Below are 26,830 nucleotides of genomic sequence, written 5' to 3' on the forward strand. Positions count from 1 at the left end.
GTAATTCAACTATACTTCAATAAAAAATAAAAGAAAAATTAGAATTTACTTACATCTGAGGAGCAGCATGACATTTACAATACATCCATATACATACACACATACTTATATATGTATAATGTCTTCATTTATTTATATCTATAATGAAGAAACTAGACTAAGTCATTGATTTGTCAATACATTAGGAATAAGTAGGGTGCCTGTTAAAATAACAGATTTCTAGGCCCTACCTCCTAAGTGATAACTGCTGGGAATAGGGCCTGGGATCTTCAGTTTTATGAATTCTTTCCTGATTCTGTTGCTCTGGAATATTTGGGAATTCTTGGAACTTAATGAACTCTTCCAGCTTTAATATTTTAAGATTCTGTGTTTAGGGAGCCAAAAGCAGAATTCTGGAACTGCGCATTTGATACAATTTTGATGAGATTGAAAAAGGAGTTTGAGGCAAGTTTGTAAAAAACCAAGCTAAAGAGGTTATATACATTCTGGATACTATAGAAAGCCAAAGTCTGTTAGAAATTTTACCATTCTCAACATACATTTTTAATGTAAATATATAAATTCAGGCTGACTACTTTTTAAACTATGGAGAGAAAGAACATACGATAAAATTTTGTTGTTTGTTTATTTTTGATATTATTGGAATGAATTAATATTATTTGTCCAACCTGCATATATATATGATATTTTGTTATCTGCCATCTGAAAATTTTAAAATTATAAGTCAGTACATTGGGTGGTAAGTTTTTTTGAAGCCACTCGGCATGTATCTTCTACATAATACTGTATATGTAAGTTTCCTAAAGAATTCTTAAGAAAAAAGTATATATAACAAAAGTATATATACTTAGTGCCTCATAAACTATATTTTCCAAAGCTAGACATGATTTTGTCAGTGAAAGTGTGATTTAATTGAGTGCTGCCTTCAAATGGCATTCTCTACTGGATGTCATGGAGATATGCAAATGAAGTTAAAGACATTGTCCTCATTCTCAGAGAATTTGCAATATAATAGGGGAACAAAATGCAGATGAAAAGATATAACAACACATGCAAAGATGACATGGAAACAGGTACAAATTAATGTAACAAAAAATCAATGCTAAGAGAAATGGAATAATGGAATGATCAGTGTAGAGTAGAACCATTCAAGTGGTCTTGATGAAGAAAATTTATTTTAAATTGATGTTTGATAAAGGCACAAATATGGGTCAAGAGACAAATAGTGGAAAGGATATTCTATTCAGAAAGCATGGCAAGACCTCTGGAGAACAAAGGGTTAGCAGAAAGAGCAAGTCACTTAATATGATTGTTAAAAGATATAAAATTTGTGCCCAAATACAAAAATGTGATATATAATTCCCTTTGATTCTGTTTAGAATGAACCCTTAATCATCAAATCATATATTTTTCCATTTCATGTAGGATAAGGAGACCTGTTATCAAGGATTCTGTGGAACTTTAGGGTTTCAACCTTCACTGTAAACCAGTGGCTAAAGAATATTGAAACACTGGTAAAGTTTTTAAAAAAACAAGAGAAAAGTTTGACCTAAGAAGAACACTTTAAAAAGTGTGTCTACAATATCTTAAAAATACAACTGCACTGCACTGCTCTTGCTCTTACAGTTGGAGCATTGCAATGATCAGTTCTAAAAGCACAGACAGCAGTTTTAAAAGATTATTCCAAGAAAATTTCTGGAAATCTAATGCAAAGTATGGATATATTCTTGTCTATAATAATTTTTTATTTTACTATAGAAATTCACATTCATAGTTTAAAGATAAAATAGCACTGGAGACAGGTGAAGATTTAGTAATCTCATAAACACGTATCTCACCTCCACCCTCCTTTCTAATATACTTGTAATTGTTTGGTGAGATCAGTAGTCAGAGTTTACAGCATTGTGATTATGTAAACACTGTATACCGCCAAGTATACTACAATTATGTTGGTGTTTCATAAGATTATTTTCCCTAGTTAATACCTAACTTTTTTTTGATTGGCCTGTTATGTGCCTATCTCTAATTTCCCCCAAAGATTCAAACAGACCTAGCAAAATTTTTTCCAAGTTTTCTACTACTTCAAATTGTCTATCCAGGAGATGTCAGTTCAGCTCCTCCATTCTCCTGCTCCACTGTAGACTGTCTGCTCTCTCCATCTATACACAGCCATCATCCTAATAATTCCCTTCACAATGTCTTCCCCTCTTTTCAGGGCTCCACCTCTTCCTCTTTTTTTTTTTTTTTTTTTTTTTGCGGTACGCGGGCCTCTCACCGTTGTGGCCTCTCCCGTTGCGGAGCACAGGCTCCGGACACGCAGGCCCAGCGGCCATGGCTCACGGGCCCAGCCACTCCGCGGCATGTGGGATCTTCCCGAACCAGGGCATGAACCCGTGTGCCCTGCATCAGCAGGCGGACTCTCAACTACTGCGCCACCAGGGAAGCCCCTTTTTTTTCTTTTCTTTTTTAAAAAAAATTTTTTTTCTCTTCCTTCTTCTTGATCTACTCCCTCATTTTAGCTGAACATATCCTCCAGTCAATTCCTAGGGGAAACAAGGTGAATAGGAGGTCACTTTTTGAAACACTGAGAATTTGAAAATACCTTTATCCTCACACTTAATTGAGTGAGAATTATTTTTTCTTTCAATTGTAAGGGTATGGCTCTATTTTCTTCATACTTCAGTTTTGTTCTTGAGGTATCTAATGTCTTTCTTATTTCTGATCTTTTATTCATGACCTGTTTGTTTTACCTTCAGGAAGACTTCAGGATTTTTTTTTTCTTTATTCCTATTCTGAAAGTTTATGATGATATGCCATTATATGGATTTTCATTATATTAGGCACTTTTCATGGGAAGAAATTCAAATTTCAGCACTTTAAGATATTTTCTCTAGGGTCATTCAGAGTTTTCTATACACATTACTTCAGAAATGCTAGGAATAAAGGAAGTGACTGACGATTCCACAGTTCAGTATGAAGATTTTCACTACATACCATGTTTTCATCCCTACCTCTCACCCCTGTACTCTTAAATGCCAGGTACACCCTGGTCCTGATTAAAACTCTCCTCTCCTGAGATATGAGAAAGGGTCTATATTTATCCTTCACAGTACTTGACACCTTCAGTTGATGAATCTCTTATAGGTTCTGCATGGTGATTAATTACATCAGTAGGCCCCCACTATAATCACTGAGATGGTAACCCAACTAATTCAGTTCTCATTCCTCTATCTAATGTCCAGCTTCAAAAAATTTATTGAAATCTCCCTTATGTTATTGTCCCATCTCCAATTCTTTAAGAAATACAGCAGAAAGAAGGAAATGGCAAAAAATAGTTAGATAATCTATAATACTTATCTCGTTCTTCTTGTGGTTTGAAGTTGTAGCTCTTAGATTTTTGTGTCCTTATTAGTTCTCGAGTATGAATTAATGGCAGAAGCAGAAAGGGAATATTAGTTTCAGGACTCTCATTAATAGCATTATGTATATTAGCATAGAATATTTCCCTAAGTAAAACGAAGAAATGCATTGGACATGATACCAAGATAATTGAGAAGTGTAATTGGCTAAAAAGAGTTTGAAGGAAAATGAAATTACAAACAACAAAGGACTATTAACTTTAATGTACAAAGCGTTATTTCAAACCCATTTAGCCCCCAAAAGAAATTTGTAATATAAAGTCAGCAAATAATTCAAAATAAAATAAAATGAGTACATAAATCAGGGTAAAAGCTAGGCTGATGTAATAAACAGGCCCAAAATACAGTGGCTTAAAGAACATAGTAATTAATTTCTCTCTCTTATAACAGTCATGGGTGACAAAGTCCAAGTCAGCTGAGTGGTTTTGTTTCACACTATCATTCAGGAACACCGTTTTCTCCCATCTGGTAGTTCTGCAATTCCCAAACACATTGTCATAGGCTCACCCATGTTCTAGGGGAAAGACAGTGGAAAAAAACCCACAGGGAAGTAGGCAGTCAGTGTTTTAAGGTCAAGAGCCATAAGTGGCACATGTCCTTCTGTTTACACTGCTGATAATCTAGCCACAAAGTGAAACCTAGCTGCAAGGGGGGCTGGGGAATGAAGCCTGTAGCTGAGCAGACACATGGAAAAGAGGGGAACTACGGATTCATGCTGCAGAAGAATGGAAGAAGGGATTTTGGTGGCAACTGGCTGCCTCTGACACAATGAGATACTACTTTTCAGGAATGCAATAGACAAATATCTCAAAATAATAGTATTCATTGTTAGCAAACATGAGCTGAAATGAGCACATTCATATGTTCATGGTGGAAGATTTTCTGGTGTAATCTTCCTGAAAAGCAACTTGGTGATGCTCAAATAATCATGTCATTTGAGCCGGTAATATTAATCCTAGGAATTTAGAGCAATGGGAAAAAATCACAAAAGACCTCAAATATTCTTATATTTAAGAATATTTAAGAATTGTTTATAACAGTGAAAGAGCTGGAAAAACATGAAGAATTTTGCTGGCTATCTTCATCTAAGGTTACTAACTCATGCTTCATCATATAAATGTTTCTGGTCAAAATGGAACAGATGCTTTTATGATTTCCACCTGCTAATGATTTCCACCTGCTAATACCTGAACCCATGGTGGGCTTGCACAGTTTGCCCTCAGTATCATTACACTGATTTTCATCATGGGAATCATCTTGGCCCACCCTTCATAATATCCTTTATTAAATCTTGAAAATTAATTTTCACGGGTGACTGAGCTCAGTTAAATGGCTCTGATTTCAGGCCATTAAGGGATGTCAGCTTGTTAATGTGAAATATCAATTAAAACAAAAATTCCAAGCATTTCTTAAAGGAGTTTAGCTACATTAAGAAATCTTGGAGAGTCTCCGAGTTAATTTGCTTCAAACATTTATTTCTTTTTCATTAACAAGGTTGGGACAACATCATGTAAGTGGTTAAATTTGTTTTTACTTAACGGATCACTGATCCTTCATGGTCTTTTCAAATCCATTCCACCAATCAACTTTTCAAAAACAAGTTCTCAAAACATCTGCATACACATGCAAATTTGTAACCTCAAAGAAAAAAGACAACAACTACAGAATTGCATACCCAAAATGAGACATACGACTGAGGGAATGTAGGCTGCAAACTGGAATTTGTGTCCAGGACCTGTTTCATCCAGAGCATTCTTTGATGCTGCAATTATTTTTCCAAGAAGTTCTTATTCTGAGGAAAGAAATAAAAAATTTGTTTCGTATTAACATTTTGACCCATGTTTACCATGTAAAGAGTAGTATTTATGCTCTTCTTGGAGTATGCATGAAATTGCTAGGTCATCAGTATGAACCATTTAACCATATCATATATGGTTTTTTCCTGTTATTCATAAAATTATAAGCACAGTAATAAAAAGTTATCACATACTGACTTTTAAATTAGATTAGCACTAAATTTTTCACCTTGAAACTTACAAAGTTTTCTACCCTGGACTAATATTTTGTATTTGTGCTTTGGGAATTTTCAAATAATTATTTTTTATCTCATTTATTTCTTACACGGCCTTGTAAGGCAGACAGAGCCAATATTATTTTCTCCATTTACCAGTGAGCAAATGAAGTTTCTCGGTGCTCAGCTGATGAAATCCAAGTCCCTAAGTCTCATCAGCCTGGGAGCTTTTCCCCAAGCGTTGTCTCTCCTAAAGCTCACAAGCTCACTACAATCTATTTAGAAAGTTCACACATAGTACAAGTTGGAAACAATTCTTAGGTTTCTTGGGAAAAAGTAGAAGAGAAGAAAAGCATAATAAAGTATTTTTTCTGTTAAAAACAGTAAGTTATTTTACAAGCAAAATAAGTTTATTCAGGGATAGAAGAGAATTGCAATTCTCTGTAGCAAAAACTATAGCCAAGTCCAGCAAACAAAGGAGAGTAACGTTACTATATAGAGGAGAGGGAAAGGTTGGGAGGAGGTGTTTTGAATGAAAGTCCATCAGAGGAAAGTGAGAGTTCAGGCTAATGATGGTTTCCCAGTGGCTGAGTTGCAATGTTACCACTGGTTGCACTTGTTGCTGGGCAAGCAGAAAATCGTCCTTCCTCTGCTGGGGTAGTAAAGTAGGAATCTTTTTCCTGTTGGAGATGCAAGGTATGTCTCTTCCTTCTTGAGTTCTGCAGATGGCAATGAGTGGTAGTGCGTGAGAGTTTCCCCTTCTGGATTCCCAACTCCATTTTATTTTATTTATTTATTTTTTAATTATTTCTTTTTTTATATAAACTTTTTTTTTTTTTGGCTGTGTTGGGTCTTCGTTGCTGCACACGGGCTTTCTCTAGTTGCAGAGAGCGGGGGCTACTCTTCGTTGTGGTGCACGGGTTTCTTATTGGAATGGCTTTTCTTGTTGCGGAGCACAGGTTCTGGGTGCCCGTGCGCCACTAGTTGTGGCACAGCACGGGGGCTTAGTTGCTCCGCGGCATGTGGGATCTTCCCGGACCAGGGCTCGAACCCCTGTCCCCTGCACTGGCAGGCGGATTCTTAACTGCTGCGCCACCAGGGAAGTCCCCCACAACTCCATTTTAAATGAGGTTTCCTTTATTCAGTTTCACATTCCCAATCAAGGAAGACATTCAGCACTGAAGAGCCTTTGAAACAGACTCTCACAAACCGAACTGTTTGTACCCTTGCCATAAATGGCATCCAGGCTAATTATTGCTAACAACCCACAGAGGGAAAATTGTTACAGATTCACTGAGGACTGAAGCATTCTTCGGCTCTTCGCTTTGTGCAGAGGTTAAAAGTAAGATCTAACCAGCAATAAAGTTGTATCTAAGCACAGAATATGTAAGTGTTTGCTGAAGTTTTCTTGCAGATGTTTGAATATATATGTTATAACAGGTATATGAATTGCACTTTCTACCTACTATAGATTTGTTATAAATTTGCTCATTTTCAGTTCCAATTCCAATTGCAATTTCATAATGGGGAAGTAAGATTTCTATGTCAATTAATTACATATCAGTAATAATCTTGTATTTCTTTGCTTTTACTTCCTATATTGACTCCCTATAAGGAATGGCTTCAAGTTTATCAAACTCTTTAAATCTGGATAACAGGTTGCATATTAAGGTAAAGATTTATATCAAATGCTAGTTGAGGGAAAATTTTTAAATTTAGGGAAGCCTTTCCTATGTCTAAAGATGAGACTGATTTGGACCAGACCTTCTTTGTTTTGGGTTGAGTCACTTGAATGGCCTCATTGAGTTATGTAAATGTAATGTTACCTGTATCTTTGGCCTCCAGGAAGTTGTAACTAGACTATTTATTTGTTTGTTTACTTAGTGGTTTAGCAAAAGTCACCTCAGTAGAGCTGATTACTAGGGAGAGGTAGATGAATTTGTGTGAAGAGGCTTCAGCCTCCTGGGAAAGGAAAAAAAAAAAAAAAAAAAGGAAGTTCCAACCTCCACTGTTCCTACTTCTCAAAGTTCAGAGTTGACAAGTCTTGTTGGTATAGAGTAGACCAGAGTGGCACAGAATAAGGCCCAGGTGTAGGACAGATGAAATAATCAAGGAAAATAAAATTTCCCTGAGAAGAGCAGGATTCTGGGCCAAAGACTAGAGTTCCACAAAATGTCCAAAGATTTTTTTCAAGGAAAACTGTCAAGGAAAACACCTTCTGGATGATACCGGAAGCTCCACTGGGCACAGTCAGTCTAGCATGTTTCTGGGCACTGGGGAGCAACGGCTGACTGTGGGAATGTGAAAGAGCTGTAATGCTGGAGCTCAGTGTGACAACTGTGGCCTGAATAAGATCTGGATCTGCAAGGACCATCCAACAGCAGTGGACCAACATCTGTTCAAACCCATCTTTAACAATGACCACTCCATGGCCAGGAGAAGTAAAAGCAAGAGAAAACTGATCTGTCCTCTTTTTTTCTTTTCACAGTGTTTGGAAGAAGACCGACTCTGATTGACTGAGAAAGGCCTTGGAATTCTTAGATAATTCAAGAGTTGAGGGATTTTTCAAGAGAAATTCACAGGCCAATGTTAGTTACTAACATTTAAATATAAAAATTTTCTACCAGCACTGTTGTCTACAGATCACCTTCCTAGAAATTTTTAGTATAATGGACTCTTGGTTTTTTCTGATTTGTTTGAATTTACTAATAGTAATTTAAAAGTCTATGACATGACATAATTTATACTTTTGCTACGGCATTTGACTTGTACCCATTGCAAGAGCAGCGAGTAGAAATTAGTCACTTAGGTGTTGAGCACACTTAGCAGGCCATCCAGCATCTAGATGTATTTAACAGAGACTCATACATATTTTATGGAGAAAATTTAATGTTATAGCTGTTTTGTGAGTATAAAATCTCCTAAAATTTTTAAAAAATAAATAAAAATAAGAATTTTCACATAAAATTCTCTTGGGGAAAAAAGAAAGTTCTCCAGAAAAAAAAAAAAAAAAAAAACCATCTGGGGATCTTGCAACCCTGGGCTCAAATTCTGATTGTAAATTTCAGGTGGAGCTGAATACCAACTGCCTGCTTTAGACGTGATATGTACCCTCTAGTTCACCACACCCCCATATCATTACTGACTGAGCCAGAGTGATACTTGCCATCTTCTTCACACGCTGTGATTTTTATCATGACACAAGTCCTGGATTTTGTACCCACCTTATTTATTCACAATACTTATCTGGCACTGGAGTTCACGAGCTCTGTCCTAGACTCTGTCTTTTGGATGGTAGTTGTAACCTTAATTCCTTAGTATCTCATCAGCAGAATGTCCTGCTGAACGAAGCCCACCTGATTTCTTCTCCACTCTACTCCTCTACTCTCTTCTACTCTTGTTCACAATTGTTGCAACTTGTTAACTAAAAAGTGGTCCAGGGATTTTGAATGTTCCCCCCAAAATCCTGCAGAAACTAAAGCCAGACAACACAAAGCAGTTATTAGAGAAGTCCAGGTTGTAGGAAAGGGAGCTGTAAGTCTTCCCCCCCTATTAAATACAGACTCTTACTTCCTTTTCTTGGCTGTGCTCTGAAAATGGGGGAGGACCTGAGAAACACCAATACTGCTAGTTGAAAATTTAACTTTTAACATATTATTCTGATGAAAAGTAAAAATTTCCTCTTTTTTAAGAGGTTTTGACTTCAGATTGGAGGAAGCTAAGGAGACATGAGAAATAAACAGAATATGAGATCCCTGAATAGATATTGGAATAGAGAAAGGATACTGATGAAAAAAATGAGGAAATTTGAATAAGACTTTTAGTTTAGTTAACATTGTTGTACTGATGTTACTTTCCTGGTTTGGATCATTGTACTGTGGTTACATAAGATGTTACCATTAGGGGAAGCTGGGCAAAAGTTATATAGGAACTCTGTTCTATTTTTGTGACTTTGTCTCAAATTATTTCAAAGTAAATGTTTTATCAATTTAAAAAAGATTTTATATTTTTCTTTTGATGCATCTGTTAAAAATATATATCTATGGTCTCAAAAAGAGTGAATATGTCAAATACTAAGCTCTAAACAGCACTGCAATATTTAGAAAAAGAAACCTGTACATGTGTAGAAAACCTTCTGTGACTGCATATACATTCTCATGGCTATATTATATACACACTTTGCTAACAGTTGTTAGATTACCCATGGCTTGACTGCCTGGATTTCCAAGTAGCCCTATAGCCTTACCACATGTTGAATGGTTATATTACTCCGTTTTAGTCTTTTATTATTAACTTTGTCTGGACCAGGTCCAGGGATAGTCACTGGCTCTTGAACACTACGTATTCTGTGTTCTACTGAAGTCTTGCAGTGGGTCAGTTGCCCAAGCACTTCTCTTACCCTAACAGGAGGATCTAGCTGAGTCCGGCTGGTTTCATATATATGATACTCTAAGGGCTACTGCTTTCTCCCTTAGATTCTCCACACCATTGTGAGTCAAATCTTTTTGTCACCAACATTGGTACTTGCTAGCCCTATGTCTTCATTCACTCATTAAGTATTTATGGAGCATCTATTATGTGTAATGCACTGGGCTAAGCACTGAGAATAGGGAAAGAAACACGCTGGACATTGATTTTATCCTTATGGAACACATACACATACTTGGTGTGTGTACTTAGTGACTAAATTGTTGGCTATTTTTTCTTCCTTCCTCCCTTCTTTCCTTCCTCTTCCTTCCTTTTTTTTTTTTTTTTTTTTTTTTTTTTTTGCATTTCAGACCTTGAATGATAACTTCTCTCTGGCTCCTAGAAGTATTTTTAAAAGTTTATTTCAGCCCACCAATTTATTGTATAAAAGAATCCTGATTATATATGATTAGCTCAACTCTGCTATATTAGCATCTATAACTTTTGTTTTCAAAGAATATCACATGATCAACAAGTTTCATTGTATACAGTTGGCCATTCAATCTAAAATTTGTATATTTGTGAGTGTGGATATAAACATGCAAAGACTTGGAGGCCTTGAGTCTTGCTCTTTTCAACAGCCTGCTTCCATGGCAACAGAATCTATTAGAAGCAACCTTGTCACCACAACTTTAGGCCCAAATAATTTCACAGAAAAGATAAAAAGGTATGTGGCAACTCTATCTTGCTCCATCTTTTACATAAAGTAATTTCTCAGAAATATGATCAGCACTTGAGACAACAGCAATTAAAAATTAAAAGGCCCCGAGAGAGAGAAAAAGACTATCCATAACAAGGATTTTGAAAGCATAATGAAAGGTAGAAGAAAGCATGATAGGACTGCAGTCTTTAAACTTTTTTGCACAGTGAACAATTGATCCAAAGTTTAAAATGTGAAGATTTAGATCGTCATTGGGAGACTAAAATGTTCATCCTTAAGAGTCTGTACTTAGAGGCCCATGAAGAGAAAAAAAATTTTATCCATTAAGGTTGAAGAAATCCTAATATTATAGTGTCATTTATTACCTGGGTCAGAAAATTAAATATGAGTGCAAATACTTCATTATGTTCTTTGAACTTTGAATGTCAGAGCATTTTCTCCAAAGCAATAAAGGCAGAGGTGCCCTAGTAGGACACAGAATTGTCAGCCCAGCATTTTTGTTCTTGGTTCACTGGCTTTCCACATCTCTGTGCTCTAAAACACTCTGTGTTGATTTTGCTGAACTCAATAGGTCATAGAGTCTTCTCATAAGGTTAAGGCCAGAGAATTAATTCCTGTGTATATTAAGTTTTATGGTCACAGACAGCACCAAAATTTTCACTAGTCACACGAAAGACTGGGTCAGCCAGCAAGACTAAAAACTTCATCTTCAAAACTGTTTACTGAAGCCATCATAATAATTAAATATAAATAAGTACAATACATATTACCCATTTGTATTTAGTTTTATTTTATTAGGGGATGTGGCTCAGGTTGTGATTGTTTGGTCAATATATCCTCTTCAGAGATAAGGACAGAGTACTTTCTGTAAAGAGCAATAGACATAGGCTGGTCACTGGATATTCAATTTTAAAAATTTACTAATAATTTGAATAAATGTAACATGAATATATATGCAATCAACATCTAATATTGTCTGATGTCCACAGCAATATACATAATAAAGTGAAAGATTTATATTCACTTTGTAGAGACTTTAGGACTCTGTATTATTATTTTGTGAATTTCAAAATACATAGACAAATTTTAAAGAGTTTAAATAAAGCCTATAATAAACAAATATTTATTTAACATTTATTGTGTACTCGGCACAAAGACTTGGGGAAGATGCAAAGACAAAAAAGAAAGCTAATCTCATCTTTTACTGTCTACCTGGGGAGATGCCCTTGTAACACAAACATAAGGAGGTGAATAAGGAAGGATGAATACGGAAGTGCAGAGTATAGAGTGAATTGGTCGATAGATTTAGGATTTAAAGTTAGAGCATTAGGACTTAAACTTACAACATTAGAATCAAAGTTTTGGTGCTTTTAAATTCTGCCCCAGAAGCCTAGTTCATGGTAAAGAGTCTCTAGTGGCAAAATAAATAAATCTACTTGCATTCTTGTAAGTATTTTTTTAATAAATGTCTTCCTCCACCAGAAGGCAAGCTCCAAGAGCACAGAGACTGTCTACATCTAACTTAGCATAATCACTGGCAGGCAGTAAACCTTCCATAAATAATTGTGGACTGGTTGAAGAGAGCAAGCCAAGTGCAAAAGCTACTTTTTTGTTAAATTTCTTTTAACTTTTAAGCCTAGAATTTTTTAAAATTTCATTTTGATATATTATACTTGCAAAATGTTGCAAAAATACTACAGAGAATTCCCATATACCTTCCACCTATATCCCATAAATATTATCTTATATAACCACAGCACTATCAGCAAAATCAAGAAATTAACATTAGAATCAACCTTAACATTAGGTAATACTATTATCTAATTTACAGACCTTATTCAAATTTAGCCAATTTACCTATTATGTCCTTTTTCTGGTTCAGGATCTAATCTACCATGACATGATGCATTTAGTTGTCATGTCACTTTACTCTCCTGTAATCTGAAGCAGTTACTCAGCCTTTCTTTGTCTTTCGTGAACTTGACACTTTTAAGAATGCTAGCCAGTTATTTCTTAGAATGTTGCTCAATTGGAATTCATCTGATGTTTCCTCACGATTAAATTCAGATTATTCATTGTTGGTAAGAATACCACAGTAGTGATGTTGTGTCCTTCTCAATGCATCATATCAAGAGGCACATGGTATCAATTTGTCCCATCATAGGTGATATTAACTTTGATCACATGATGAAGGTGTAAAACAGCTGACAGAGAACAGTATTTTGTTACAGTAGCCCAAACAGACTAAAATAAAAGAGATCCATGGCACATACAAAATACATTAAGACACTTTGTAAAAAATCAGGTATGAAACAAAAAGAAGAAAAAACATTCTTTTTCTAATCAGTTGATAAATTTACAACAATATAGGGCCCTTCAGAGTTTCTGTTTTATCTTGTGTCACTTTTGGTAAGTTGTATTTTTCAAAGAATTTATCAATTTCATCTAAGTTGGTAGAAATAGTGGCAGAAAGTTGTTCATATATTCTCTTATTATCCTTTTAATGTCTATTAAGATCTATAGTGAAAGTCCCTCTTTATTCCTGATATACATATAATTTATGTCCCCTCTCTCTATTTCTTGATCCCTCTAGCTAGGAGCTTATCAATTGTGCTGACATTTCAAAACAACTAACTTAACTTTGTTAAATTTTTCAATTGTCTCCCTACTTTCCACTGACGTTATACTTTTCTTCTTTTCTCATTAAAACATTTAAAAGCTATACATTTCTCTCTAAGCACTGCTTTAGCTTCACTGTACAATTTTTATAATTTTGTGCTTTCATTATTAGTTTAAAATGTTTTCTAAATTGACTAGTGAGTTCTTCTTTTACCCATAGCTATCTATCAGAAAAACTAGAAATAACAAGTGTTGGTGAGTATGTGGAGAAACAGGAACACATGTGCACTTGTTGGTGGGAATGTAAATTCATGAAGCCCCTATGGAAAACAGTATGGAGGCACCTCAAAAAAATTAAAATTGAACTACCATATGATCCAGCAATTCTACTTCTGGGTTCTTATCCAAGGAAAAAGAAAATACTAACTTAAAAAGATATGTGCACCCCCATCTTCACTGCAGCATTATTTGTAATAGTCAAGACATGGAAGCAATCTAAATGCCCATCAATGGATGAATGAATTTAAAAGTTGTGTCATATGTATACAATAGGATATTATTCAGCCATTTAAAAAAAAGGAAATCCTGCCATATAGATCTATCTATCTATCTATCTATCTATCTATCTATCTACCTATCTAGATACAGAGAACAGATTGGTGGTTGCTAGAGGCAGGGCAGGGGGTTAGGGGTGTGGAAAATTAGTCAACTGGGTTTTTTTCATTTAAACAACATTATAAAAATAAAGGATATTAAAAATTTTGTCATCAAGCAAGAAAAATACACTTCTTTCATGCTATGAAAAGTTGCTAAAAGCTTGTCTTTCCAATAAAGAAAGCTTGGAATTGATGTAATGGATAAAAGGAGCTTATGAAACATATATAGGCATTCTTGATAAAATAAAAATAAAAGCTTAAAAGATATTGCTTTTGGTAAGGTAAAAAAGTGTTTGTTATTTTTTAACTCTGCTTTAGAAGACAGATGTTTTGCTCTTCTTGACTAGTAGATGCAAATACAGCTTAACTGTTTTCCAACAGGAAAAAAAATATGTTCAGCATTTCTTTTATTTTTTATTTTTTCCTCTGTTATTTTAACTTTTTTTTTTTTTTACTGGAGTATAGGTGCTTTACAGTACTGTGTTAGTTTCTACTGTACATGAAAGTGAATCAGCAATACGTATACATATATCCCCTCTTTTTTGGATTTCCTTCCCATTTAGGTCACTACAGAGCATGGAGTAGAGTTCCCTGTGCTCTACGGTAGGTTCTCATTAGTTATCTATTTTATACATAGTATCAATAGTGTATATATGTCAAAGACAAAGAATAGCGTAAAAAGGGTAAGTCATTGTCTTGCTTTTGTGGTTCCCAGTTCACACATGTGGGCACATAGTTCACAGTGTAAATTGATATATTGATCTTTCAAATGATTACTTAAGAATCATCCATTTAAACTTGAACCATTCAAATTTTTTTCCTTCTCATTCAACAATAAAAGGTAATAAAAATCTTTCTGTGATACCAGACTTTTCCTAGTGAAAATATATGGTTTGCCATAACCAAAATAATTTCCTTTTGAAATCCAGGGTGTTTACAACTCCCACCAGTAGACACCGCTAAGTAACCCCTGTGAGTCATATGTGGCTGTGCAATCCTAGTCATGCTGTTAAGATAGCTGTCTCCTTGATGAGCATCAATGGCTTTGTGCAAATTTCTGAACAAATGTAAGGCTTACCCAGTGTCAAAGTGGGTAGTACCAATTTAAGAAAGGTGAGAATTTAGTAAGTCCTTTGAGACTGTCCAGAAAATACCTGAGAGATTTTTAAGAGTGTAACAAAGTAGAATGGAATTTCCCAGAGATGGTTGACTTAAGGAAAACCTCTTAGTCTCTTTTAGAAATTTGTCATTTGAGTAAAAATAAGATGCATGATTACTTTATTCCTAAGTGCTGATTAGGACCTCAAATAATGCCTGGTGTCCATAAGCAAAAGTAATGACAAACTAGCTATAAAAATAATCTCAACCTTTAGATAAATTGTCGATCTTGATGTTTCTCTCTGTTGTGTTAAAAAAAAATAGAAGTAGGTTATTTACTTCCGAATGTTGAGGGATTCTCTAAATATCTGATATTTTCACATATAGAAATCTGGTCAGACAGTTTTCTTTCAGTGTCTTAAAGATATTGTTCCACTGTTTTCTGGACATTATTGCTTTTGATATTAAGTCATTTGTATTCTTGTTCTCCTGTATGTAATGTGTCTTTTTTTCTCTGGTAATATTTTCTCTTTACCTTTATTTTTCATCAAGATGTGCCTAGGGTGGTTTTCTGTGTTTTTCTGCAGTAAGATTCTTAAATCAAAAATTAAGATCTTTTGAGCTATTATCTGTCACATATTTTCCAGTCTAACCATATGTTAAAGTTTTTGCTATTGCCCCACAGAAATTGAGGCTCTGTTCATTTTCTTAAAAATCTTTATTTCTTCTGTTCTTCAGATTGAATAATTTCTGTTGATCTATCTTCAAGTTTACTGATGATTTCTTTGTCATCTTCAGTCTTCTGTTAAGCTTCCAGTATTTTTAAATTTCAGACATTTCCAGAATGGCCATCATCAAAAAATCTATAAACAATAAATGCTGGAGAGGGTGTGGAGAAAAGGGAACCCTCTTGCACTATTGGTGGGAATGTAAATTGATACAGCCACTAGGGAGAACAGTATGGAGGTTCCTTAAAAAGTTAAAAATAGATCTACCATATGACCCAGCAATCCCACTACTGGGCATATACCCTGAGAAAACTATAACTCAAAAAGAGTCATGTACCACAATGTTCACTGCAGCTCTATTTACAATAGCCAGGACATGGAAGCAACCTAAGTGTCCACCGACAGATGAATGGATAAAGAAGATGTGGCACATATATACAATGGAATATTACTCAGCCATAAAAAGAAATGAAGTTGAGTTATTTGTAATGAGGTGGATGGACCTAGAGTCTGTCATACAGAGTGAAGTAAGTCAGAAAGAGAAAAACAAATACTGTATTCTAACACATCTATATGGAATCTAAAAAAAAAAGGTTCTGAAGAACCTAGGGGCCGGACAGGGATAAAGACGTAGATGTAGAGAATGGACTTGAGGACATGGGGAGGGGGAAGGGTAAGCTGGGACGAAGTGACAGAGTGGCATGGACATATATACACTGCCAAATGTAAAGTAGCTAGCTAGTGGGAAGCAGCCACATAGCACATAGGGAGATCAGCTCAGTGCTTTCTGACCACCTAGAGGGGTGGGAGGGAGAAGCAAGAGGGAGGAGATATGGGGATATATGTATATGTATAGCTGATTCACATTGTTATAAAGCAGAAACTAACATACCATTGTGAAGCAATTATACTCCAATAAAGATATTAAGATTTTTTTCAGACATTTCACATTTCAGTTCTATAATTTTCTAATGGTTCTTTTTCATAGTTTCTATTTCTTGGCTGAGATGTCCTACTTGTTAGCTCTTTAAGGTTACATTTTCCTTTATGTCCTTAAACATAGTTATAATAGTTGCTTTAAAATACTTGTCTGATAATTCTAGCATCTGCATCATCTAAGAGTCTTTATCGATGACCTGTCCTCTTGAGTAAGGATTGCAATTTTCTGTTTCTGCGTTTGTCTGGTTATTTGGAATTGTACTGTGTGAATGATATTTTGTAAATATATACTTTATCTTGTGAGTGATACATTGTAAAGATTCTGGATTTTCTTATAGTCTTCCAAAAGTATTGTGGATTTTGTTGTTGTTGCTGTTGTTGTCTCAGCAGGCAGTTTATTTGACTGAACTCGAAATCCAAACTCTGTATCCCTGTAGAGTGAAGCAACTGAAAGCCTATTCAATTATCTTAGCCTTAGCTACTCCATACATGTGCAACTCAGGGGTCAGCCAGAGATAGTGGCAGATTTTATACTCAGAATTTGGGGTATCCTGTGTTGACTTTCTCCTTTCCTATGCTTTCTCCCTGTATTAGTTTCCTAGAGCTGCCATAACAAAGTATTACAAAGTGGGTGGCTTAAAACAAGAATTTATTCTCTTACAGTTCTGGAGGCTACAAGTCCAAAATCAGGGTATTGGCAAGGTTGGCTTCTTCTGGAGACTCTGAGGAAGGATCTGGTCTATGCCTCTCTCATAGGATCTAGTGGTTGCCAGCAACAGTTGGCATTGCTTGGTTTGTTGCTGCATATTCCAATCTCTGCCTCCATCTTTACAAGGTCAGTTTTCCCTCTGTGTATGTCTGTGTCAAAATTTCCCTCTTCTTATAAAGACACTGTCATTGGATTAGGATCCATTGTAATTCAATATGATCTTACCTTTATTCTATCTGCAAAGTGTCTATTTCCAAGCAAGGTCATACTCACAGAGTCTGGGTGGAAATGAATTTTGAGGGAAACACTATTCAACCCAGTACATTCCCTTACTTCCCAATTGCTGTGGCGGTCTCAAACTCTATCCCCTAAGTCTTCAAGCCATTAAGACTACAGATTTCTATCCAAGTTTTAGGTGCTCCTTATGTCACTGAGTGGGCCTGCACTCTCGCAAAAAGCCACACACACAAAAAGAAACTCATAAGGGCTATTCCCTTCTTCCCAAAATCATGTCCCCTCCAGATTTTGCCTGCTTTTGACCTTATAAGAATTACTCCATCACAACTAGAGTAGACTCACCTGTTTTTCTAACAAGTTTAATAGAAAAAAATTAAGAATTAACATTTTGCTTCATGTTAAATAACATGTATGGATTATGCTATATTTTTAAACCATTACTTAACTCTAATATGTTAAATATTTCTACTACATCACTTTGAAGTTGTTTTTCCCCATCAGAAAGCATGTACGGTATCCGATGAATAAAACATTAATAATAATAACATATTTATTACTGAACGTTACAATTACTCTTCTAAATGCCTTATATGTATTATTTCAGTAAATCTTCACATCAACATACAAGTTAGGCAGTAGTTTTACAGAAGAGAATTCACTTTAGAAATGAGGAAACTGAGGCCCAGGAGATTAAGTAGCATGTACCTGTAACACAGGTAGTATATGGTGAATTGTAAGAGCCCATGCATATAACCATTATGCAGTACTGCCTCCTAAAAACACAAATTGTTGTCTCTGACACTAGCTTGGATCATTATTAACCACAAAAATTTTGTTATTTATAAGGCTGCATTTGTCTAATTTTCCCTAATTTCTAATGTGTTGTGTGAAGTAAATAGGAAGTAAATAGTAAATAAATATTGTAAATATATGATTTTATTAAATGGAATAGTTTAATTTCAGAATCAGAGTTTACTTCATATTTTTCATTTTTCTAGTTTATATGATTGATATATCAGAAATTCTTTAAGCACTAAAGCAAGTTCCAGAATTCTCAAACTTGTACATTCTCTTTTTAAATTTATCTACATGGCAAGAAGTATAGGAAAATTAGATTCAATGTGATTAGTGCATACTCTGCAAATACTTGCATTATATTTTGTTATAAACTTAACTTTTATCATTGAGAAAAAATCCCTTTCTCTCTCTCTCCTCTCTCTCTTCTCTCTCCTCTCTCTCTCTCTCTCTCCCTCCCTCCCTCTCTTTCTCTGTCTCAGCTATTTGCTCTTATCATAAACATGACAAGCTGTAAGACATGAACAAGTGTGTACTTAAGCAAAATAGTTATTTCCTTAAGTTGACTCAGCAAGGCACCCTAGAGATTAATACTGTTACTGATTTCACAAGTCTCTTGTGCATGTGAATTTCCATGAGATTCTATTCAACTGGTGTAACTAAGAAGAAAGAACAATGTTCCTCTATACAAGGTGGGTTTTACATTGTCCCACACATAGCCTGCTGATGGCCGTGGGATGGCAAAGTCATCTTCATTAGACGGAATTTAATAGTGAATCAAAGTTCTTGTGGAGAATAGACTGATCTAAACTTTAGCCTCCCTTGGGTCCTGCTGAAAGATTAGAGGGAAAGAGTAGGGCCTTAGTAAGTTGAATGTATCAGATTGTTTTTCACTAATAGTTCTCTTGTAAAACTCTGAAAACCACCCAGTTTAACCCTTAAAAAAGGAGAAAGAAAAAGGAGTAGGATATGGGGAGGGAAAAAACTCAGATAGTATACTACGGGCATTGATTTCATTGATTTTTGAGATGTGCTGTTATCCCTGTAGCAAGTTCCACAGGTTGGATTGTGTACACATGACCAAAGTTTGTCCATCAGAAGTAAACCAGTTTTCATGCTACATTTAATAGTCCATGCCAGATGCAACAATGCTATAATTTTAATAAAGAGTTTATAAAATTTAATTGCCTTTAAGTTTTGTTCTATGTTTGGAGATTCTGAGACTCAATCTAAGGGTGTAGTTCTTTGATAAAATCTTTTCAAAAATATTCTGAATCCAGGAAGAGTTAAAGGTGGAAGAAAAAGGAGGAGCAGCACAGGTAAAATGTATCAACCAGCACCTGTACAGCAGGATCAGACACAGTTAACAAGAAAAAAGGAAGGAGAAACAAATGTGTTAGGTGATCTTTAGTCTAAAGAAATCTCTGTTGGGCAACTGGGCGTTTTGCTCCTTGCCTTTTATTTCCAACTTCCTTTCAAAGAATTCGTTAAGTGAAAAGAGAGATGATGGCAGCTCAGTATATCAAAGCTCAGTTATCAGTTGGCTTATTCTAGTATCTTTAGTCTTTTGTGGATGCCTTATGATGTGTTGTGTGGTAACACTGGAAAGTCAATCTTATACCAGTGATTGCCACATAAATGTTAAGGAGTCTGAAAAAAAAATCACAAAATAGAAATTGTTGCTCTCTCAGGTATAAAGTGGCACTGATAAGAATTAATGTATCCAAAAAGATTTGGGTAGGTTTCTTTTTCCTTTTTGTTGGGGGGATGTGGGGTGTGCAGAGGGATTGACTTATTTTTTAGTAGGGTGAGAAGGAATGTCTAAGAGAAAGAAAAAGGCATAATGGAGACTGTTTCATCATTAACTTTTTTAGAATTGGCTGTAGGCATGCTGTCCCGATTAATGACAAAACTAAATAAAAAGCTTACTGCCATGACAAAGAAATCTGTTTTCTGTAATTTTTTTTTTTTTTTTTTTCTTTTTGCGGTATGCGGGCCTCTCACTGTTGTGGCCTCTCCCGTTGCGGAGCACAGGCTCCGGATGCGCAGGCCCAGCGGCCATGGCTCACGGGCCCAGCCGCTCCGCGGCATATGGGATCCTCCCAGACCGGGGCACGAACCCGTATCCCCTGCATCGGCAGGCGGACTCTCAACCACTGCGCCACCAGGGAGGCCCTGTAATATTTTTATCTTTAAAAATTCACAGGAACTCTTAAAAATTAAACCTCACTTTAAAATCAAAGTACACCTTTTGGGGGACAAATGTACTTTTGCTAAATCTATAACAGGAAGACTTTTAAAACCCTTGAAAGATAGTGTACTGCTCAGCAGGAGACACCCTCACAGGGATAGTGAAGAAAATTGAATAAAGGAAGGTACAATTTTCAGAGCTGTGGGTAGGAGTAAAGGAACCAGTAAAAGATGGTGAGTCAGCCAGGGACTAGCAACAGCAGGAACCCATCACCACTGGAAAGCTACCGGGCAAGTGGAAGAAGCAGTGTTTCTAGACCAAGTTAGAGCTCAGCCACATGAGAGGGACATGGCCATAGAGCCAAAGCCAGAGAGAGGGAAGAAATACCCTGACCTCTTTCTCCTCCTGTCCACTTATCTCCTGCTGTGCCTCCAGAAGCCAAACCCCTCCAGAAGCCCAGATGAACTTAGTGCTGCTGTCTTCAAGGATCAGAACCTCCCCTTTCACCAGCCCAGGGCACAGACCAGAGCAGAGAGAGGAAGGAAATTGATAGTGCGGTTTGCAGATGCATGACCAATGGAGATATTGAAAGAGAAATCACTTTTTATCAAAAGCCAAGAGAGCCTGAATCACAGTCCTTAATGCATGAGGAGTCAATTTTCTGTGACTGAGACTATATTCCTGACTAGAGCCTCAGTAATGATCTCTTAGCTGTGATGGATCACAGGTTGAATGCAATCCTTTTTCAGGAAAAATATTTTTAAAAGGACATGTAAAAAAGAAAAGAAAAAAGATGCATGAGATTTTCTTTACGGACAACTTTGTCCATAAAAACGACAGGTGTAATCTGTTTTATTCTGGTTAACCATACTAATTCTTATTTTTATTTTGGTATAACTATGTGAGTTCGTGTCTTTATTTTGTTATAGCTGTATGAGGTAGCATGACATATTTTCTTCAAAATCACTTTCATCTACTCCTTAGAATGTTTTAACACTGGGTAGCATTGCATATTGATTTTAGTCTGCAAATCTTCTCTAATAGGGAAGAATACTGCAATGAAGCCAGTGTTTAGATGAAATGATCCCTCAGGAGATAGAAAATACATCATGCATCATATAGCTGAAAGGGACTTTAAAGATCAAGTCTAAACCTTTTATTTTGCAAGTGAGGACAAAATATAGACATAGTTGTAGTTTTCCTATTGCAATACAGCGCTGGGTTTTAGGCCTTAAGATCAGAACCCAGGTTTCCTGGCTCCGTATCTGGTTTTCCCATCTTCCCATGGTATAGTTCTCATTTATATTCTTATTATATAGTTGGGCCAATTTTATTTCAAGGAAATAGTAAATTCCTTCCTAAAATTACCTGTACAAAAGTGCACTGAGAAGGTGTACCTGTCACCTTAATGTTTCTCAGCCAAGATGTGAAGATACCATGCAGAGTAGAAACAATGTCCCTGTGGATTGCCAGAAGCTCTTAGAACTGCCTGTACTCATCTCTCTGTGAACCCTGGATCTATCATAAGCCCACTGGCCAACTGTGCATTCAAAGGCTCAAGCTCCCTTGGCCTCACGTTTTCTCCACCAAACCTAGTCCATTATTTTGCAAGACCTATAAATGAAAGAATTTTACCTTGTGTTTTAACTCCATGAAAAAAAATTGTCAGGGCTCACAAGGAGTTTCCTAGATATAAATCAATTCATTTGACTTTTGGTTCTGTCTTATCCTTTCACTTTGACACTCCTTTTACTTAATCGGATCATTTGCTATTCTATTTCCTCTTTAATGTCTGCGATTTTTATCTATGTTGTCTTGCTTTATTATACCTCCCTGCAGTAAGCAATGACGTACAAATAGAGGACCCAACCTTTCAGGCAGGTGTGTGTTTGCCGTGTGCTTACAGATAGGTCACCAAAAGTCTGTGCAAAATAGGGCACTTCACATGGCAGCAGAATTTCATCTGGAGTAGCAGGTGTGTTGTAGAAAGGAACTGTAAAAGCCTCAGTTTGAACAATGGCTGTTGATGTTTGTCTATGCTTTATTCTTTCAGTTCACCTAATGGGTCATGTATTGACATCTGAACTCTACAGAAATGGTCATGGAAACCTCTGTGTCTAGTGTTCCACTAGTATGGCATTGATCTTCTTAGGACAAGAAGATCACCAAGTGTTCTGCCTCCATTCCTCTCAAAATAAAAATTTGCAAATTTCAGCAATAAAATAGTTATTCAAGGAACATAGGAATATAAATTATTAGGCCTCTGGCAATAAAAGCTTAAAAAAGTTTTAGTCTCCTACTATGAGATTATAAAAGTAAAATAAATTAATGTGTATTAAAGCAGGTGGTATTTGGAATGCATTTTTTTAAATCTCCTCAATCAGAATAGTATTACATTTTTAAAAATACCCATTGTAAAGATTTTAAGGAGTGAAATAGACTTACATCTTTCTAGAATATCTTAAGTTCTTGCTTTTTATAAAGTGGGTTGGCAAATCTGTGGTTCTCAAATATTTGTTTGTGGACTAGGGCCAGTCTGTGGCAAAGATTTAACCAGTCTATACTGAAAAGACAAAATAATAGTAAGGGAAAAGGAGAGAGATTAAGATTTCTAAAATGCTGAGCTTTCTTTCCTGAGAGAAGACCCAACTTTCCTCTAGGATTTTGCCAGTCTTTTCTTGGGGAGTTAAATGATTATGGTGATAAATGGTGGCTGATTTTTTAATGTCCTTACTTAACAGCAAGTAATTGACAAACCCATGTCAGTATCTCTCTCACTTCTTTGTTTTAAATTTAAAACTGTTTACTGATCTGTGAAATGTACACACCTAGGAAGGTTCTTGTAAGCCCTAAGATGCCAAAGCTGACTCTACTGAAGAGCCAATCAAATGTAGCTGAACTATTCTATTTCTGATGTATCACAACTGTTGCTATCAATTCCAAATGCAGACAACTTGAAGATATCAATCCCTACCAATGGAAGGTGAATTGGAAATTTTAGTCTTGTTAAAAATTACTCATACTAGTTGGATTTTCCTCACTGTTCTCACTCCCTTTGTCAACTGTCTCCTTACTCTTCAACATGACCTCTCAGCTGTCTTTTCAATCAAATAGTGACACTGGAATTTTCCAAATGATTCCAAATCATTACACACTGCTTATATTTATTTTATTCAACAGAACCATCCTTAAAAACTGAACAATTCTCTCCAAACCTCTTGCACTGGAGAACTGAAAGCACTAGCAGAAGTTAACAACTCAGGGAAGCAGGTGGTATGAGATAAGACAGTGGTTTTCCTAACTATTAGGGGAAAAAAAAAAGTACTGCAGCCCCTACATAAAGAATTATTTCCAAGTTCGCTACTCTGCTGGGAAAAATACCCCTGAGCCTTCTTTTTGCAAGTCACTGAAATTTATTTATGTGAAATTACTGACGGCCAAAGAGAAGAGCAAATAAATAGCTCTGAGCGCTGTTTGCCTCTCTCTACCCATCAGTGAAAGACCCTGAGTGTCCATCTTCTGGGGCCTGAAGAGACAAGGGAAAGCTTTGGATTGGCTTAATTCTTTGGGCTGAAAGCTCTTACAAATAAAGTTTGTGCCCCTCTCTGAGTCCTTGGACAGCCTGCACAGGGCCAGGACTTGAGGCAAACGAGGAGGCACTCGCTCTAGGGCCCTGCAGGCTCAGGGTTGGCACTGTGCGACCTGCCCCTCTAAGTCTTGCCCTCCAGGGTTGCCTCATCCTGGTCCTGGTCCTGAGCCCACACGTTAATGCTTTTGAGATTTGATAGCAAACCCCCAAACAACAGCATGGGTGGGCGTCGGGGGTGGGATTTATCTTGCTATACCTAAAGAATGAATTTAGGAGTGACGCCTGGTGGAGAATGGAAGGACCTTCCCTGCTTGTCAGCAATGAAGAATATAAAAAGCCACACATTTTAAAATACCTTTTATGCATGTTTCATGTTATCTTTTTTAATAACTTCTTTTCTTTATAGCTTAAAGATTGTCAGTATGTAAACAAATGACCTTTCAAAAATGATTCAAAGGGTGCAATTTTTGGAAAGTATGTTTTCCTCAACACTTCCCTCTCTGCCACTGAGAACTGTTAAGCCATAATCAGCAAACCCCTTTAGCCTTAACCTCTGTGCAGTTTCTGTGGTTCTTTACGTGAACTGAAGCATTTCCTCCAGGAGTCCTGTGTTAATCTGTCTTCTGAAAAGCAGCTCTAAAATGGGATTAAAGTCACAAAGATTTTCTCAAGGGTAATGCCCTGTTGAGAGAAAATGGAGAAGTAGCCAGAACAGGCTGGGAGAGCTGAGACTGTGGTGCAGGTATGACAGGGCACGAAGGAGAGAGAGAGGGAAGCAGACTAGGCAGTCCTGCAGTCTAAGGACAGGTCTGCAAGGCCATCCGGGGGCCCTTGAGCAGTCCTGTGTCTCCCTAGAGATGCCTTTTGCCTTAGCATCATCCCTGCCATACTTGGTCAGTGCTTGGGGCAGCCTGTGGGCAGCATGGTCCTGGTGCCAGAACCGGCTGCTGGGGCCCTTGATTAGTTAATCTCCCTGTAGTTGGAGGTCTGCAAGGCACATTCTAATGGCCACCACAATGCTAGCTGTGGCTTCTTAATCTTTTCACACCCCTCATGCCTCAGAATTAGGACTGGTATCCCTTACTCCTCTGATAAAACTTTTGGACCATTCCTCCTCTACTGAATATGAAAGGTATTTTTATAGATAATCATAAAATTATGATTAAATAGAATTAGAGATTATAGTAAACACATTTGTTGAAGTGCAGAATATCTCTATAAATAATTTAAGTACTGAACTGATACATCTTTTACAGTAAGCAAAAGTAAGAAAAGTTTTAAAACAACTTGCATTATCACAGATACACTTTCAAGGAAACATTTTCAATAATTTATTAATAAAGCATTTAATTTACCAATAAATTGAAATAATCTAAAGCTAATCAAGGTTTTGAAATATAACATATCTTTTCATGTAATTACTTTCCATAACTATATTATTTCTTGATTATTTTATTTATAAAATTATTTATAGTCCCTATATATTTACATAGAAGGATGTCCACAGTATATTGTTGAGCAAAAAAAGCAGGTTTTAGAATAGTGTGATTAGTATTATTCCATTCAGGATTTTTAGAAATCTACATATATTACATGTATGTTTGCAAATATATGGGAGGAAACTGGGAGAATATATGTCAAATTATTGACATTATTTATAGTCCTAGTAAGGGGTTAAAAGAAAGGATTGTGCTTTATACACTTTTATATTGTTTGGGATTTGCCACTAATAAATACTATTTTCTATGTCTTTAAAATATATTAGATTGTCAAAAACAAAGTTTCTTCTCTCATTTTGACAAAATATTTGTATTAGTATATACATGTCTGTAACTTGGATTATACATACTTTTCATATATTAAAATATATATCAATAAATATTCTTGTTTTGGTAAGAAGAGGGTTTTTTTTAACAAATTAGAATCAGAATTTTAGGACTTCCGTTCTCTGGATTTTTAAATAATCACAGCTGCATAGGTGCAAAAGCTACAAGACAGTGAATCAAGAATGAGCGCTAGAGACAGCCTGAATATTTCTCTTAATGTAAAATCCTATTATGAAATAATACTTTGTGGTTCTCTGAAAATTGAAAAAGCTAGTTGCAATCATTTAAGTTTTATGAGGTTTTTAAGTTAATTCCATTTTCCAGATTTCTTATTAGTTGCATTGAGGTAAATCAAGATTTTGTTCTGCTGCTTTTAGTTCTATGTGCTTGTTTTCTAACATGTTGTCATAGAGATAAAGAAGAAAGAGACTTTATGTCTAGTGCTAATTTGTTCTAAAAATGAGCCCAATTGTCACAAATATGCATAAAGTACCTCAAATTACCAATGACTTTCACCAAAATTCCAAATACATTTATTACATATTATCAGTAATAATACAACTCTCATCTTTGCTACCCTATATGAGACTGTTTTCTCAACTTTTTTAGTTTACCTTGAAAAAATTGCTGTGTAAAAAGCAAGGTGAAATGGCTGGCAGATCATGTTCACCAGGACAAAGCAACATCTCACAGAAAACCTTTAACCTGCAAGACATCAACCTGCATCCTTTCACTTGTGAGAAGAGAGTCCAAGTGTCTGATGCAAGAAATCTAGCAGGCAACAAGAACCCAGCACAATTAGAAACACAGCAGAGAAAGAGCATGCAATCAGCTGTAACTAACCATCTTTTCAAAGAAAAATTTCTTTGAATTCCAATCAAGACA

The 26,830-nt window shown here is 36.0% G+C and overlaps 1 long non-coding RNA gene across 1 annotated transcript in view; it reads right to left on the minus strand.

The window, feature by feature from the left end:
* Positions 1-5,152: 5,152 nt before the first annotated feature.
* Positions 5,153-26,830, minus strand: part of LOC132500232 (uncharacterized) — a 145,112-nt gene continuing 123,434 nt past the window's right edge. Inside the window, exon 3 of the long non-coding RNA XR_009533994.1 lies at positions 5,153-5,211. This is a non-coding gene — a long non-coding RNA (uncharacterized LOC132500232). The remainder of the gene's footprint in view (positions 5,212-26,830) is intronic.

Source organism: Mesoplodon densirostris, chromosome 1 (assembly GCF_025265405.1).
Source record: "Mesoplodon densirostris isolate mMesDen1 chromosome 1, mMesDen1 primary haplotype, whole genome shotgun sequence".
Lineage (NCBI taxonomy): Eukaryota > Metazoa > Chordata > Mammalia > Artiodactyla > Ziphiidae > Mesoplodon > Mesoplodon densirostris.